The sequence below is a fragment of the Heptranchias perlo genome, chromosome 31, assembly GCF_035084215.1.
Source record: "Heptranchias perlo isolate sHepPer1 chromosome 31, sHepPer1.hap1, whole genome shotgun sequence".
Taxonomy (NCBI): domain Eukaryota; kingdom Metazoa; phylum Chordata; class Chondrichthyes; order Hexanchiformes; family Hexanchidae; genus Heptranchias; species Heptranchias perlo.
Window position 1 is genome coordinate 21,811,601 of NC_090355.1, and position 17,023 is coordinate 21,828,623.

At 40.8% G+C, this 17,023-nt stretch overlaps 1 protein-coding gene and 1 long non-coding RNA gene across 4 annotated transcripts in view; one reads left to right on the forward strand and one right to left on the reverse strand.

Moving 5' to 3' along the window:
• The window catches only part of LOC137300564 (uncharacterized), a 63,705-nt gene extending 59,891 nt beyond the window's left edge, over positions 1-3,814 (forward strand). Inside the window, exon 3 of one of the 2 annotated variants that reach the window (XR_010958129.1) lies at positions 3,265-3,814. This is a non-coding gene — a long non-coding RNA (uncharacterized lncRNA). The remainder of the gene's footprint in view (positions 1-3,264) is intronic. The other variant, XR_010958130.1, reaches the window with a different exon arrangement.
• scai (suppressor of cancer cell invasion) overlaps positions 1-17,023 on the reverse strand; it is a 119,035-nt gene that overhangs the window by 75,299 nt on the left and 26,713 nt on the right. The window lies entirely within an intron of this gene.

The window sequence follows — 17,023 nt, forward strand, 5'->3', positions numbered from 1 at the left end:
ATAGACAGGGATTAGTAAAAATGTGCATAGATTTGATAACAGGAAATAGTAAACCAGGAGTAGCAAAATGCTTCAGTTGAATTGATTCATTGATCATAAACATCAATGTCAATAAACATTCTTGCAGACACTGTTCACAGGTGAAGCGACAATGTCCTTTTCCTGCACAAAGACAGGATTAGTATACTATATTGCAGAGAGACAGGATTAGTAAACTATATGGTGAATCTGAAAGTATATTCTTGTGCCATATTTATAATTTTCAGTAAATCACTGGTTATCCTGCATCCATTAGCAGAACAAAATTCACAACCCCTATTTATTGTATACGAACTCCTACAACTCCAAAAAGCAGTATTCATTTTTTTGCCTTTTTCCTCCCCCCTCCCTTCACTCACCTTCCCACAACATACATCTCCTGCAACCAAGATTGGCAAATAAGGGCCATCAGCAGCAAAAAAGACAAACCCCAGATGATTACTTTTTTCCTCCCTCCTTATCTGGAAATGTCTCTGCTCATCACCTCGCCATGGCCACGTGGCCGAGATCTGAAACTCCGAGTGGGAGATATCAATCCTGCACCCAACTACCCAGCGTAATGCGCCAGTATGGCAACATGCTGCCAAATTGTGCCAATATTGTAATTGTTTCTTTAAATAATTTTAAGATATGCTGACAGCATTGAGAAATAAGCATACAACTTGTGCACAATATAAAAAATACCATGGCTGCATTACTTCAGAAAATATAACTACAACAGATCCTAAACACTAAATAGCTCCTGCACTTCACTAAGCAATATATACAATTACAAATTAGATATAATTATAGACCAAAAAAAAAATCATGGTACAGAAAAGGCTGCTCAAGAACTTCAGTATACAAAAAGGTCAATATGGAATTTATAATAAATCATTGTTCTCTTTGCAATAGATGTCAGTAGTGCATGATTGCAGTGAGAAGGTCACAACGTTCCGGCCACTGTATAACAAACTGAAAATGATTTCAAAATCACATCACCTGGATTTTTTTTTAAATGTTTCAGATTCTATGAAAACAGTACTAAAGTAAGTACTCTGAACATAGAGAAGTAGTTGTAAAAAAAAGCTTCAAAATCTTTTCAGATTTTAAAAGATGCATATTTTCTTTTGGTGCAGAATCAGGAGTTTAAAAATAAGCCTTCCTAGTTATTGGTCTAGGATCAGCATCCACTAAAAAAAAGCCATGAGATTGTCTTTACAACAGAACAAATTTTGAAAATAATTACACTAACAATTTAAGTTTTCATAATTGTGGATTACAAATGTTATTCCTCCTTTTTTGAACAGGAGATAAAAATCTAATCAATACACCATTAGGCTTCCCCATAAAAAAAAACTACTTGATAATACAGAAACTTGACAATTAAGTGAAAAATGAACAGAAAACTACAAAATACCATTTATACCACACATGGTCTCAGATGTTGGTTTTCACCTTTGATCATTTTAACTGTACCAAAAAGCTTCCCATATTATTTCAAGATTTAGTTATTTTCTCAATTTACATGTCTTCTTCATCCATGTGGCCCTGCATTCCATTCTCTTCAATTGCATGTAGCTCTCCCATCTCAACTAATGATGGAAATTATACCTCGATTTCTCCATGTATAAAATGTGCAATGCATATGCTGTACAATCATTCTGTTCCCTTCAGTTGCATTAGAGAAAAGCCATGACTGATAACTCCATGTGTGCTTGCTTGACTGCACATTAATGATTGATACATCATATCACCAACACTGGAAATGCACAGTAAAGGCCACTGAATCCCTCATCAAACCTCCATAACCACCCTGCCTCCACCACCCCCTCCCCCCGCCCCAACCACTATTCTAATGCTCTCCTGGCCAGCCTCCCATCCTCCACCCTCTAATCTAAATCACAACAACTTACATTTACTCAGCACCCTCAACATAGTAAAACATCCCAATGCACTTCACAGAAGCGTGAACAAAATTTGACACCAAGCCACATAAGGAGAAATTAGGTCAGGTGACCCAAAGCTTGGTCAAAGAGCTAAGTTTTAAGGAGGGTCTTAAAAAGGATGAGGGGGTAGAGGGGTGAAGAGTTTTAGAGAGGGTATTCCAGAGCTGAGGGCCTAGGCAGCTGAACACACAGCCACCAATGGTAAAACAATTGAAATCAAGGATGCACAGAAGGCCTGAATTGGAAGAGCACAGAGATCAGAGGGTTATAGGGCTGAAGAAGGTTAGAGATAGGGAGGGGCAAGACCATGGAGGGATTTGAAAACAAGGATAAGAATTTTAAAATCCAGGTGTTGCCTTATCGGGAGCCAATGTAGGTCAGCGAGCACAGGGTTAGGGGTGAACGGGACTTGGCGCGAGTTAGGATACAGGCAGCAGAATGTTGGATGAGTTCAAGTTTATGAGGGTGCAAGGTGGGAGGCCGGCCAGGAGAGCATTGGAATAATCAAGTCTAGAGGTAACAAAATCATGGATGAGGGTTTCAGCAGCAGATGAGCTAAGGTAGGGGCAGAGATGGGCGATGTTACAGAAGTGGAAATAGGCGGTTTTGGTGATGGTGAAAATATGGGGTCAGAAGCTCATCTCAGAGCCTCCTGTAAGATCCCCATTAAAACCTACCTCTGACCAAATTTATGGCCACCCCTAACAATCATCGGCTCTGCATCCACATATTATGCATGACACCTCTGAAGCACCTTGGGATGTCTTTCTATGTTGAAGGTGCTGAATAAATACAAGTTCTTGTTAAAAGGGAGAGGGGGAAGTGCTTCACCACATGTTTTATCAAGGTAAGAAAGATTACTTCATTGTTGAAGTACATTTTCCTCTTTCCATACTGACAGCAAGCACTCCAATGCCATGTTACATTCAATACACTGTACCACAGATTTTACAACACAGAAACAGGCCATTCGGCCCAACAGGTCTGCGCTTCAAATAGTACCACGGAATCTTATGTCCACCCGAGACAGCAGACAGGATCAGAGTTTAACGTCTTATCCAAAAGACAGTAGCTCTGACAGCGTAGAACTCCCTCAGTACTGCACTGAAATGTCAGCCTTGATTATGTGCGTAAGTCTCTGGAGTGGGGTTTGAACCCATGGCTTTCTGACTGGAGAGTAACCCACCATTGAGCCAAGGTTGACACCTAAAACGCAAAAATGGTTTTTAATTCCAATCATATTTTGTAACAATGGAGTGGAACAGCATCATCTCAGTTTCTACTCAATTTATTCAAGTAGTTAATCGCCAGACAGGAGGGTTCCCTCCCAGTCGGAGAACACTTCAGCAGTCAAGGACATTCAGCCTCCAATCTTCGGGTAAGCGTTCTCCAAGGCGGCCTGTGGAACACACGACAATGCAAAATCGTCGAGCAGAAATTGATAGCCAAGTTCCGCACCCACGAGGACGGCCTCAACCGGGATCTTGGGTTCATGTCACGCTACATGTAACCCCACCTGACGTAGAGTCATCCAGACTAAGTCGTAGTTGGCTTGTTCTCCATACACAGATGCAGCCGGACCTGCTGCGATTTCCAGCGAAAAAAAGTTATCTGTTTTCAATACAAACCCCAGCATCTGCTACATTTGACCCCTTGTGACCCCACCTCAGTATTCTTGGATGTAATGTTTCCCTGACTAACCTGTTTGAACACCATTCACTCCTTTGATTGCTGTGATTATCTCTCTGCCGAGGTGTGATAAAGGGCAGTTAGAAAGATTATCTGTAATCACCAGGCATTGTTCTCTGACTATATATGCTGTGCCGATATGCATCTCTTCACTTCACCTGACGAAGGAGCAAAGCTCCAAAAGCTTGGGATTTCAAATAAAGCTGTTGGACTCTTACCGGGTGTTGTGCGTCTCCTTACATTTAATCAGAGAGAGAATGCTCAATTAGTCATTTTATAATAAACTTGGAATTTGTTTGAAATTGACTGTTTTAAGATAATGGCCATTTAAAAAATAATGTACTTTGAAAGTATAATTAATGCCCAATGATTAAGGGAAGAAAATACCCATTTGATTCCCCGTCCCTCAAGTCAAATTATATTGGCCACGGGAATCAAGCGCCGCCTGGGACAACTGTCAGCTGATTGAGGAATTGGTGCCCTTCTCTCACATTCAAAATGGTAGTCAGGACAGCAGGAACATCACATTCTTTCACAGAAACTTCATTTTGTTCACCACTTGTAAAATCACACTGTTAGCTGCTCTGCCAATCATTCCAAGTTAAGGCCTGCACAGTGCATTGTTTCAGCTTGGTTAAATTTGCAGCACTCACACCTCTTCAAAAAGGTTGTGGGTTCAAGTCAGACTAGGATTTCAGCACATAATCTGGCCTGTGCAGTGGTGAGGCAGTGTTGCATTGTCAGAGGTATCCTATAAATGAAGTGTTAAACCAAGGCTCCAATGGATAAAAGAGCTATAGCACTATTTGGAGAAGAAAGGAGTTCTCCTACTGTTTTTGGCCTTGACTAATACCACTAAACACAAATTATCTGGTCATTCATTCAGTCATGTGGGACTTCACTGCTGCATTTGTCTAGATGTGGAGATGCCGGTGATGGACTGGGGTTGACAATTGTAAACAATTTTACAACACCAAGTTATAGTCCAGCAATTTTATTTTAAATTCACAAGCTTTCGGAGGCTTCCTCCTTCGTCAGGTAAATGTTTACCTGACGAAGGAGGAAGCCTCCGAAAGCTTGTGAATTTAAAATAAAATTGCTGGACTATAACTTGGTGTTGTAAAATTGTTTGCATTTGTCTAGATAAGTGGCTGCCCTGCAAAAGTAGCACTTGAAAAAGTAAACCATTGTTTGTAAAATGCTCTGGGATATCCTGTGGATGTGATGAGTGCTATATCTTGTATCTTTTTTGCTGCAAATTAATTTTAAAAATTCAGTTAGAAACTAAAATGCTCAAAAGGCTTAAAAAGGTCAAGGATGCTTAGGGTATGTAAACTATTAGTAATGCTAAAGATTCTGTCTTCTGCATAGTTGAATGAAGTCTGGTTTCTAGAAAAGATTAGCTCTGCATGTTTTAAACAGATGTTTTTCATTGTGTTTGACAAATACAATGCAATCTGCAATGTTGTGGGTTATTTACAGTCACACTGTAACCCTGAATTGCAAGACCATATTTTTTTTTAATATTGTGACAAGTAAAGGGGAACTTGCAGCTTCACCAGTCTGTTTTCACTACCTTCTTTGGGTCAAAATAGATGACAGGCGAGATATATTGCACGATTCGCAGTAAATCTCAATGGAGGGATGCAGGTGTGGGTAACTGATTAAAATTTCACCACCAAGCCAGAAACCACACAACAGCACAAATGCTGGTTCACAGTATTTCACCCGAGTACTATGGGGCTTTCCAGAACTGCCATTTTACTCTTGGGAGTAGTTCTTTCATAGAATTTCTAATATATACAGATACAATCACAATTAGTCATATTCTTTATATACCTCTGCTCATCTATTCCTCAATTCTTCCAATCACTCTCATTCTAGAAATGTCTAGTGATGTTGTCAATAGCAGTTTACAACCCTAAACCTAATCCCAACAACCAACTTCTAAACCTAACCAACAACCTAACCACAAATCCTAGCCACTAACCCTAAAGCATGAATAAAGAGAGCGATGCAGAACCAGCTATGTGTCAATAGTCATTGTGACATTGATGATACAGGTCGGCCACACTGTCAAGAGTCACTTATTCTTTCATCTTCCATTGTTTGGTTCCCCTATACCCTCTTGCATCATTGTCTCCAATTCTTTCAAATTCTCTTAAGAAATAGGCAGAGATTCCTTTTAAATAAACCTAAATGACTACTGTGATCCAATTACAATGACTATGTCAATAGTTGCAAATGTTGCTGTTAAAATTTTTTTAGCTACTATGCACACATGGTTACTTTCTGACTTTATTCCTGATATTTTCCATACTAGTAACATGAGGGATTTTGCTGCAAATTGAACTATCAGGGAACTCATTTTTCTTTTCTTTTGCTTTTCTCTAGGAAAGAAATGACTGAAACACGAGTTTAAAATCCATAAAAACACTGTCTGTTTGCCTCCACCTCCCTCCTGTCTGAGCAGAAAACAATTGTCTGCTCTGCCTCCACCTCCCTCCTCCTTAAAACCTACCTCTTGGACCAAGCTTTGAGTCACCAGTCTTAATAGCCCCTCTTTGGCTCGGTGTAAATTTTTGTCTGATTGCACTTCTGTGAAGCACCATGGGAAGTTTTCCTATGTTAAAGGCACTATATAAAAAGTAGTTGCTGACGATTACACTTTATTTAGAATGCAGTTCTCTTGGATCCGAGAATAGTTTTGATTGACCACTCTTAGTTGTAGAATGGTGCAAGGGATAGGGAATGGAAGTGAAAAAAATTTAATTAGCAGGAGAAAACACTAAAGGATGAGAATGCGTTGTACCAGTGAAGGATTAAATGGCAGTTTTTTTTAAAATCACCGATGTATGGTTTTTGTAAGGACTTTTGCTGGAAAATGTGCGCACAATGATTACCAAAATCAAGCTAAAATTTCTTGTCCACAATTTTTTGTTTACTGTTTAAATGTTGCACATTTTTTTTTAAAAAACACTAAATCTATGAAATGCATGCATGCAGTGGTTCAAGAAGGCGGCTCACCACCATCTTCTCAAGGGCAATTAGGGATGGGCAATAAATGCCGGCCTCGCCAGCGATGCCCACATCCCATGAATGAATAAAAAAAATTATGGTTCTGTTTAAAAGGAATTTTATTTAGATTATTTCACAGGACCACAGGAAACCAGTCCTGAAATGTCACTTGAACATGTCCCAATCAGCTCACTCAAATCAAAAATTTTTCAAAATATTGATAAAGCAACTTTCTTCAGTTGTTAAAATTATACTTTTTAGATGGTGTTGGGAAAAAGAACGGCTGCTATATTAAAAAAAAATTACTATTTCCATTCAAAACTCAAATGTGAAGCTAAAAAGTGTAAACAAAATATGGATAAATTTTAAAGACACAGGAACCAAATAAAAGCACACTAATTATTGGGCATAATTGTTCATCCAATACAGTTAAAAGAATTAAGGGTATAGCAGTGTTTTTACATTTGAACTGGCCTTTCAAAGAATAAAATGTGTCTTCTGAAATTCCTTTTAAACAGAACCATAATTTTTTTTATTCATTCATGGGATGTGGGCGTCGCTGGCGAGGCCGGCATTTATTGCCCATCCCTAATTGCCCTTGAGAAGATGGTGGTGAGCCGCCTTCTTGAACCACTGCATGCATGCATTTCATAGATTTAGTGTTTTTTTTTAAAATGTGCAACATTTAAACAGTAAACAAAAAATTGTGGACAAGAAATTTTAGCTTGATTTTGGTAATCATTGTGCACAAATTTTCCAGCAAAAGTCCTTACAAAAACCAGACATCGGTGATTTTAAAAAAAACTGCCATTTAATCCTTCACTGGTACAACGCATTCTCATCCTTTAGTGTTTTCTCCTGCTAATTAAATTTTTTTCACTTCCATTCCCTATCCCTTGCACGATTCTACAACTAAGAGTGGTCAATCAAAACTATTCTCGGATCCAAGAGAACTGCATTCTAAAACAAATCATTGAAAAAATGCCAGCATCATGGAATCATACAGCACAGAAGGAGGCCAGTCAGCCCATCATGCCTATGCCAGCTTTTCAAGCAGCTATCCAATTCATACCCCTGCAATTATTTTTGCCGTTTCAATTATATGTCCACCCTTTCAGGCAGTGCATTCCAGATCACAACAACTCACTGTAAAAAAAAAACTCTCACCTCCCCTCTGATTTTTTGCCAATTACCATAAATCGGTGTCCTCTGGTTACTGACCCTCCTGCCAGTAGAAACAGTCTCTCCAAATCTACTCCATCAAAACCCTTCATGATTCTGAACACCTCTTAAATCTCTCCTTAACTTTCTCTGCTCTAAGGAAAACAATCACAGCTTCTCTCGTCACTCCACACAACTGAAATCCCTCATCACTGGTACCATTCTAGTAAATCTCTCAAAGGCCTTGACATCCTTCCTCCAATTCAGGTGAGCAATGTTATGGGAAAAGTCTATGAGTATTTTTTTGACTTGCAATGTGGGGATTGCTATAAACTAATTAGTGTAGTATTATGAACATTGTTTGAGCCATGGTAGCTAATGATGGTGCAAAAGCATTACAGTAGTCAGTGTCCAACTTAAGTGCTGCCAAAGAAGCAAACTGAATTTTGCAGACAGAATTTCTGAATTGGGATCAGTTATTATTTTCTGTCCCTCCAATGAAACTTCCTGCCTGTGGATTATCTACACTTTCTTCACTTTTGCACAAAGCAGCTTTCACCCAAAACACTGGACACTTAGCGTACTAATAATTTAGTTATAAATCCATGCTTGCCTCCCCCTCTTTTTTTTTGTTCTTTAGTCCTCCAATCCATAAATGCTCATCTCAAAAATACAACACTGCACTATTATAATTCACTGTTTAATTTTTTTTTTGAATGATTAAAGATTCTACTTTGGCCCTAAAAGAGATGTTGTCATAACTGCAGCATCAATTCATCTTGAAAATTATTTTTCTTTTCTTCCCACTTCATCTTGCCTCCACAATCAACATGTGCCAGAAAGCTCCTCTCCATCCCAAATTAAAATATTGAAATAGACAAGAGAATTGGGGAAGGGACAGTAATGAGAGGTGTGGGGAAATACAACCTATGTCAGCAGTACCAGATGGCACAGTGGGTTAGATCCTGGCCTAGTATTAAAGCCAGCAAACAAAACTAAGAGTTGAAGTTAATTTCGCCAATTTCAATCCATTTCCAAAACTGCCTCGAACCGCACTAAATTGACATTCTCATTTAAAGATCTTTTTTGGAAGTCCCCAACACAAAGTTTGAATAACATTGATCTAAACTGGACTGAATTTTATCACAACATAGCTGAGCTAAGTACTTGCTATACTAAGCAGCAATTAGTCAGACTGATAAATGGGCTCTTAAATTATCAAGCTATCCTGCTGCTGGTGGTGAAGGAACCTGTTGAATTTTCTTGCTTCGGAGCTATGATTATCCGCAGTTTACAGTTCAATGAAATAGATTGCCAAATTTTAAACTTAGCACAAATGTTGAGAATTGTGGCTTGCTTTTGATATGACATTACCTCAATTAACATTCCTACACACCTAAAATTTAACGTAATTAACATTCACAAACAGTACTATAGAAAAACTGCTTTGACATACTTAACACAAACCAGTGCAATTTCACACTAAAGATTTATACCTCTTCTTACAAATAGTAAAGTTCCTCTTGTATTTTTTTTTGAGTGAGGAGAAATGATTATACATCCTAAACTATTGTAGCAAAGCGCTCAATGCAGTACAGCAAAAAGACTGCTTGGTGATGTCTGAATACATGTTAGCAAGAGATTTACTTAAACTCCAGTTCCTAAAAATGTATCTACCCACAGTCTTTGTTCAGTTCAAAATTCCCTTATTTAATCTTCAGCATTGCAACCATCTGAGCCCTTAAATTACCAATTAATCTGCTGATCCAAGATTGCTCAGTAGATTCTGATCAAAACCTCAAATTTCCCCAGTGAACCATCTCATTAATAAATGCTGCAAAATGACATGCTCAGTGCTCACTTGTCTGGATAATTACATCTAGTTTTTCCTTGGTAGCCAGCAGCTTCTAACCATAGAAAGTAGATGCATCAGAGATTGAGAATTCTTTTATCTATCATTTATACATACACATGTAAGGAATCTTACAACACCAGGTTATAGTCCAACAAATTTATTTTAAAATCACAAGCTTTCGGAGATTATCCGCTTCATCAGGTGAAGGGGATAATCTCCGAAAGCTTGTGATTTTAAAATAAATTTGTTGGACTATAACCTGATGTTGTAAGATTCCTTACATTTGTCCACCCCAGTCCATCACCGGCATCTCCACATCATTATACATACACAGCAGTTCCTCTGCGGGGCTTGTGCTACATGGTTTTTGCAACTCTTTATATACAAGGAACATACACAAATAATATTGTTAAGACCACACGATCTCATGGAGTACAAGATTTGTGATCTTATAGAATCATAGAAAAGTTATAGCATGGAAGAAGGCCAGTCAGCTCGAGACCACGCCAGCTCTATGCAAAAGCAATCCAGCTAGTCCCACTCCCCCGCCCTATCCCCGTCGCCCTGTGAATTTTCTCCTTTCAAATACTTACCCATTTCCCTTTTGAAGGACACGATTGAATCTGCCTCTACCAACCCCTCAGGCAGTGCATTCCAGATCCTAACCACTCGCTGTGTAAAAAAGTTCTCCCTCATGTCACCCTTGGTTCTTTTGCCAATCACCTTAAATCTATGTCCTCTGGTTCTTGACCCTTCAGCCAATGAGAACAGTTTCTCTATCTGTTCTGTCCAGACCCTTCATGATTTTGAATACCTTTATCAAATCTCCTCGCAACCATCTCTGTGCTAAGGAGAACAACCCCAGCTTCTCCAGTGTATCCACATAACTGAAGTCCCTCATCCCTGGAATCATTCAAGTAAATCTTTTCTGCACCCTCTGAGGCCTTCACATCCTTCAAGTGTGGAGCCCAGAACTGGACACAATACTCCAGTTTTGGCCAAACCAGTGTTTTATAAAGGTTCACCATTACTTCCATACTCTATGCCTCTATTTATAAAGCCCAGGCTCCAGTATGCTTTTTTAAAAATCACTTTCTCAACCTGCCCAGCACCTTTAATGATTTGTGCATTTACCCCCAGATCTCTGTTCCTATCCCCCTTTGAGTTGCGCCCTCTAATTTATATTGCCTCTCCTCGTTCTTCCTACCAAAATGTGTCACTTCGCATTTTTCTGCGTTAAATTTCATCTGCCACTTGTCCGCCCATACCACCAGCCTGTCTATAGCCTCTTGAAGTTTATTACTATCCTCCTCATTCTTAACTACACTTCCAAGTTGTGGGTCATCTGCAAATTTTGAAATTGTGCCCTGCACACCCAAGTCCAAGTCATTTTTTAATCAAAAAAAAAGCAGTGGTCCCAGCACAAACCTCTGGGAAACACCACTGTACACCTCCCTCCAGTCCAAAAAACTGTTCACTACTATTTCCTGTCCCTTAGCCAACTCTGTACCCCCGTCGCTACGGCCCCCTTTATTCCATGGGACGCAATCTGGATGATAAGCCTACCATTCAGCACTTTATCAAATGCCTTTTGAAAGTTCATATACACATCAACTGCATTGCTTCATCTACCCTCTGTTAACTCATCAAAAAACCATCAGGTTAAATAAACACAATTTCCCTTAAACAAATCTATGCTGGCTTTCTCAAAATCAATCTACACTCTTGCAAGTGACTTAATTCTGTCCCAGATTATCATTTCTAAAAGTTTCCCCACCACCAGAGGTTAAACTGACTGGCCTGTAGTTGCTGGGTTTATCCGTACACTTTTTTTGAACAAGGGTGTAACATTTGCAATTCTCTAGTCCTCTGGCACCACCCCCGTATCTAAGGATGTTTGGAAGATTATGGCCAGTACCTCTGCAATTTCCACCCTTACTTCCTTCAGCAACTGAAGATGCATCCCATCTGGACCGGGTGACTTATCTCCAAGTACAGCCAGCCTTTCGAGTACCTCTATCAATTTTTATCCCATCTAGCCCGGCTGTTGTGCTGAAGACTTTGCTTCAGAACTAGCCGCGCCTCTAGCCAAATTGTTCCAGTACAGCTAGAACACTGGCATCTACTAGACAATGTGGAAAAGTGCCCAGGTATGTCCTGTCCACAAAAAGCAGGACAAATCCAATCCGGCCTATTACCGCCCATCAGTCTACTCTCAATCAACAAAGTGATGGAAGGCGTCATCGACAGTGCTATCAAGCGGCACTTACTCACCAATGCTCAGTTTGGGTTCCGTCAGGACCTCTGCTCCAGACCTCAGTACAACCTTGGTCCAAACATGGACAAAAAAAAACACTGAATTCCAGAGGTGAGTGACTGCCCTTGACATCAAGGCAGCATTTGACTGAATGTGGCACCAAGGAGACCTAGTAAAATTGAAGTCAATGGGAAAAACTCTCCAGTGGCTGGAATCATACCTAGCACAAAAGAAGATGGTAGTGGTTGTTGGAGGCCAATCATCTCAGCCCCAGGACATTGCTGCAGGAGTTCCTCAGGGCAGTGTTCTAGGCCCAACCATCTTCAGCTGCTTCATCAGTGACCTTCCCTCCATCATAAGGTCAGAAGTGGGGATGTTTGCTGATGATTGCACAGTGTTCAGTTCCATTCACAACCACTCAGATAATGAAGTAGTCCGTGCCTGCATGCAGCAAGACCTAGACAACATCCAGGCTTGGGCTGATAAGTGGCAAGTAACATCCGTGCCAGACAAGGACCATCTCCAACAAGTGTCTAACCAGATCCCCTTGACACCATCCAGGACAAAGCAGCCCGCTTGATTGGCATCCCATCCACCACCCTAAACATTCACTCCCTTCACCACCGGCACACAGTGGCTGCAGTGTGTACCATCCACAGGATGCACTGCAGCAACTCTCCAAGGCTTCTTCGACAGCAGCTCCCAAACCCACGACCTCTACCATCTAGAAGGACAAGGGCAGCAGGCACATGGGAACACCACCATCTGCACGTTCTCCAAGTCATACACCTTCCCGACTTGGAAATATGTCGCCGTTCCTTCATCGTTGCTGGGTCAATCCTGGAACTCCCTACCAAACAGCACTGTGGGAGAACCTTCACCACGTGGACTGCAGTAGTTCAAGAAGGCAGCTCACCACCACCTTCTCAAGGGCAATTAGGGATGGGCATAAATACTGGCCTTGCCAGCGATACCCACATCCCATGAACAAATTTTAAAAATCTCCTCAACTATATCTTCCTTCACTGAAACTCTGGCAGCATCTTGCGCCTTGGTAAAGACAGATGCAAAGTACTCATTTAGTACCTCGGCCATGCCCTCTGCCTCCATGAGTAGATCTCCTTTATGGTCCCTAATCAGCCCCACCCCTCCTCTTACTACCCATTTACTTGCCTGTAGAAGACATTTGGATTCCCTTTTATATTGGCTGCCAGTCTATTCTCATACTCTGTCTTTACCCCTCTTATTTATTTCCTCTTTCACTACCCCTCTGAACTTCTATATTATGCCTGATTCTTACTTGTTACCAACCAGACATCTGTCATACACCCCTTTTCATCTTACTCTCTCTCGTCATCTAGGGAGGTCTGGCTTTAGTTGCCCTACCTTTCTGCCTCATGGGGATGTACCTAGAGACTGTACCCAAACCATATCTTCTCTAAAAGCCACTCATTGTTCAGTTACAGTTTTGCCTGCCAATCTTTGATTCCAATTTAACCGGGCCGCCAGATCTGTTCTCATTTCACTGAAATTCCTTCAAATGGGTATTTTTCCTCCGAGTGCTCCTTGTCCTTTTCCATTGCTATTCAAAACCTTATATGATACTATGATCACTGCTCCCTAAATGCTCCCCACCACTTGCACACACTCCACTTGGCCCACCTCATTTCCCAGAATAAAGTCCAGCAATGCCTGCTTCCTTGTTGGGCTGGAAACACTGATTTAGAAACTTATCCTGAACACATTTCAAAAATTCCTCCCCCTTATATTGTTATCCCAATCTATATTAGGATACTTGAAGTCCCCAGTTATCACTACTCTATAGCTTTTGCACCTCTCTAATTTCCCTGCAAAATTGCTCCTTTATATCCTTCCCACTAGTTGGTGGCCGATACACTACTGGGTGTATTGTAATGGCACCTCTATTGTTTCTTAACTCTAACCAAAGATTCTGTCCTTGACCCCGCCAAGACATCCTCTCTCTCCAGCACTGTTATATTCTCCTTAATTCAAGCTCCTCCAGCTGACAACACTTCCTGCATCTGTGGTTGTCCAGGACACAAAGTGTCCTGGAGTTCCCACATGGCACAGGCCATGCATTCGATGAGAGGGAGCTGCCCTGCCATGCCTTAATTTATTAATTTATTTTTAAGTTTTAGTAAACTAAGCCTTAAATACACTGAAAAACTCACCAGCTACCAGCCAATCAGCTCCTTCCCCTGTTTATTTATATCTTGATCTTCAGGATCCAAAAATAATTATTTCCCTCATAAAAGTAGAAAAAATGAACTCTCCATTCTTTAAGTCTCTGGGATCATTCATCATTTCACAAAGGCTGCCAATGTAGTTCAGTCATTGGGCACTAAGTTGTACACAAAACTGACCATATTTGATTTACCTTGGAATTTTTGTGTTTCCATCGGGGACTACTTGGCCTCCAACTGATGGCACAGATGACATCAGAAACTGATCTTGGAGAATCACAAACAAATTTGCACCTTACTTCAGTGTGGAGTGCAATTGTGGATCAAAATACTGTTCTAACATATTACCCACTGGTGTTTTCACAGTTCTCCACCCACAAGAATTTTACAGCAATAAAAAAAGGTAAAAATTGGCATTCAACTGAATGGCTCTAATGAGTTTATAAATCATAAAACAGTAAAGTTTGATTAGTTTATGATCATCAATAGAACCCTAAAATTTAATTACTGCACTAACTAAACACCAGCAATTTGTTTTAAAACATAAAACACATCATGTACCAGCAGTTCAACCTTCTCTACATTTTATTGAAAAAAAGTTAATGGAAACAAGTGTAGAGAGAATAATTGTTACCTGAAAGCAATTACAATACAATAATGTAATCTGAGCTCATATTATAGACTGCAAAAAAGTGACATCATCTGAAACCAGAGGTTAGATTACTGCTCCAATCACACCCTGATGCCTGCAATTTCTTTTGCAGCATATGGAGTTTCATATTCATGGAGAGGTTTCATTCAGCTTTGGGACTAGTTTGTGCCAGCTGCAGATACTGACTCCAAGGGTCAGTATGTTGCAGTTCACTGATGCTTGATGACATTCACAGTACAGGTTTATTCAAGAAAAAAACCTGCAGATTAGTAAGATTTTATATTTAAGAGATACACAAAATATTGCTGCTGATGGAGAAAATAGAACCATGGTCTGGCCTGTGGCCAGGGCTTCGAACTGTATGGCGCCAGAAGATCACTACTTCAAGTTTAGAGAGTATAAAACTCCTTGAAGGATTGCGGTCACAGTATTCTCCCCAGATAGAAGATGGGACCATCTCAAGGTACAAGAACGGTAAGCAAATGAGAAATAATGGATTGCGTCAATAGCACAGAAATCACAGCTTTGGAGCAGTGTGGTCTTGAAACATATTGTACTATCATTTCAGACTCAGCAGATCAAGGACAGCTAGTAGAAACAAATCCGATCAGTTTTCTGGGCAAAATGTTACTTTTTCTTCTTTTAAAAAAAAGTCTAGGATATCTTATAAAGTGTCCATCTTGCAACATTTCACAGTACATTTGGCAGAAGAGAGCAAAAACATAAAAACATATTTCCAAATGTTCTTTAAAGCAAAGCTCAAATTGCCTCCTTTTCCCCCAGAGCAAGTCGCACTTTAGGTTTATCAATATATGCTTACTAAACACATAGGAATGAGTAAAGGCAACAATTGGCCACCCAATTATAAATTTCTTAATGAAAATAACCAACTTTTTACCTTCTGCTAACTTAGAAACCTGCCTAATTCCAAATTGAGTATTGCAAGTGGGTCAGCATTTACTGCATTGGTAGCAGTTTCATTGTTAACACTGCTGTTGCCACTGCAGTACCAGCACCATTTGGGGGGTGGTGTTTTAAAGAGTACGGTACCATAGTGGTTATGCTACTGGACTAGTAATCCAGAGGCCCAACACAGGACTACATGCATGCATGCTCTGGACTGAGCTAAGTGATCCCACAATCAACGGATCAAATCAAAGCTCTGCAGTCCTGCCATATCAGTCACGAATAGTGGTGGACAATTAAACTACTAAAAGGGAGGAGGAGGCCCTGTGAACATCCTCAATGATGGCAGAGTCCAGTATGTGAATGCAAAAGAAAGGCTGAAGCATTTGCAACCATCTTCAGTCAGAAGTGCCAAGTGGATGAGCCATCTCTGCCTCCTCCAGGGAGATCCCCATCACAGAAGCCAGTCTTCAATCAATTCGATTCACTCCACATGATATCAAGAGACCGCTGAGTGCACTGGATACAGCAAAGGCTATGGGCCCCGACGACATCCTAGCTGAAGTCTTGTGCTCCAGAACTAGCCGCGCCTCTAGCCAAGCTGTTCCACAGCTACAACACTGGCATCTACCCGACAATGTGGAAAATTACCCAGGTATGTCCTGTCCACAAAATGCTGGACAAATCCAGTCTGGCCAATTACTGCCCCATCAGTCTAGTCTCAATCAGCAAAATGATGGAAGGCATCAGACAGTGCTACCAAGTGGCACTTGCTCACCAATGCTCAGTTTGGGTTCTGCCAGGATCATTCAGCTCCAGACCTCATTACAGCCTTGGTCCAAACATGGACAAAAGAGCTGAATTCCAGAGTTAAGGTGTGAGTGACTACCCTTGACATCAAGGCAGCATTTGACCGATTGTGGCACCAAGGAGCCCAAGTAAAATTTTAGTCAATGTAAATCAGGGGGAAAACTCTCCAGTGGCTGGAGTCATACCTAGCACAAAGGAAGATGGTAGTGGTTGTTGGAAGCCAATCATCTCAGCAGGACATCGCAGCAGGAGTTCCTCAGGGCAGTGGCCGAGGCCCAACCATCTTCAGCTGCTTCCTCAATGACCTTCCCCCCCCCCATAAAAGGTCAGAAGTGGGGATGTTCACTTATTGCACCGTGTTCAGTTCCATTCACAACCCCTCAGATAATGCAGTCCATCCCCACATGCAGCAAGACCTGGACAACATCCAGGCTTGGACTGATAAGGGGCAAGTAACATTCGTGCCAGACAATGACCATCTCCAACAAGAAAGAGTCTAACCAC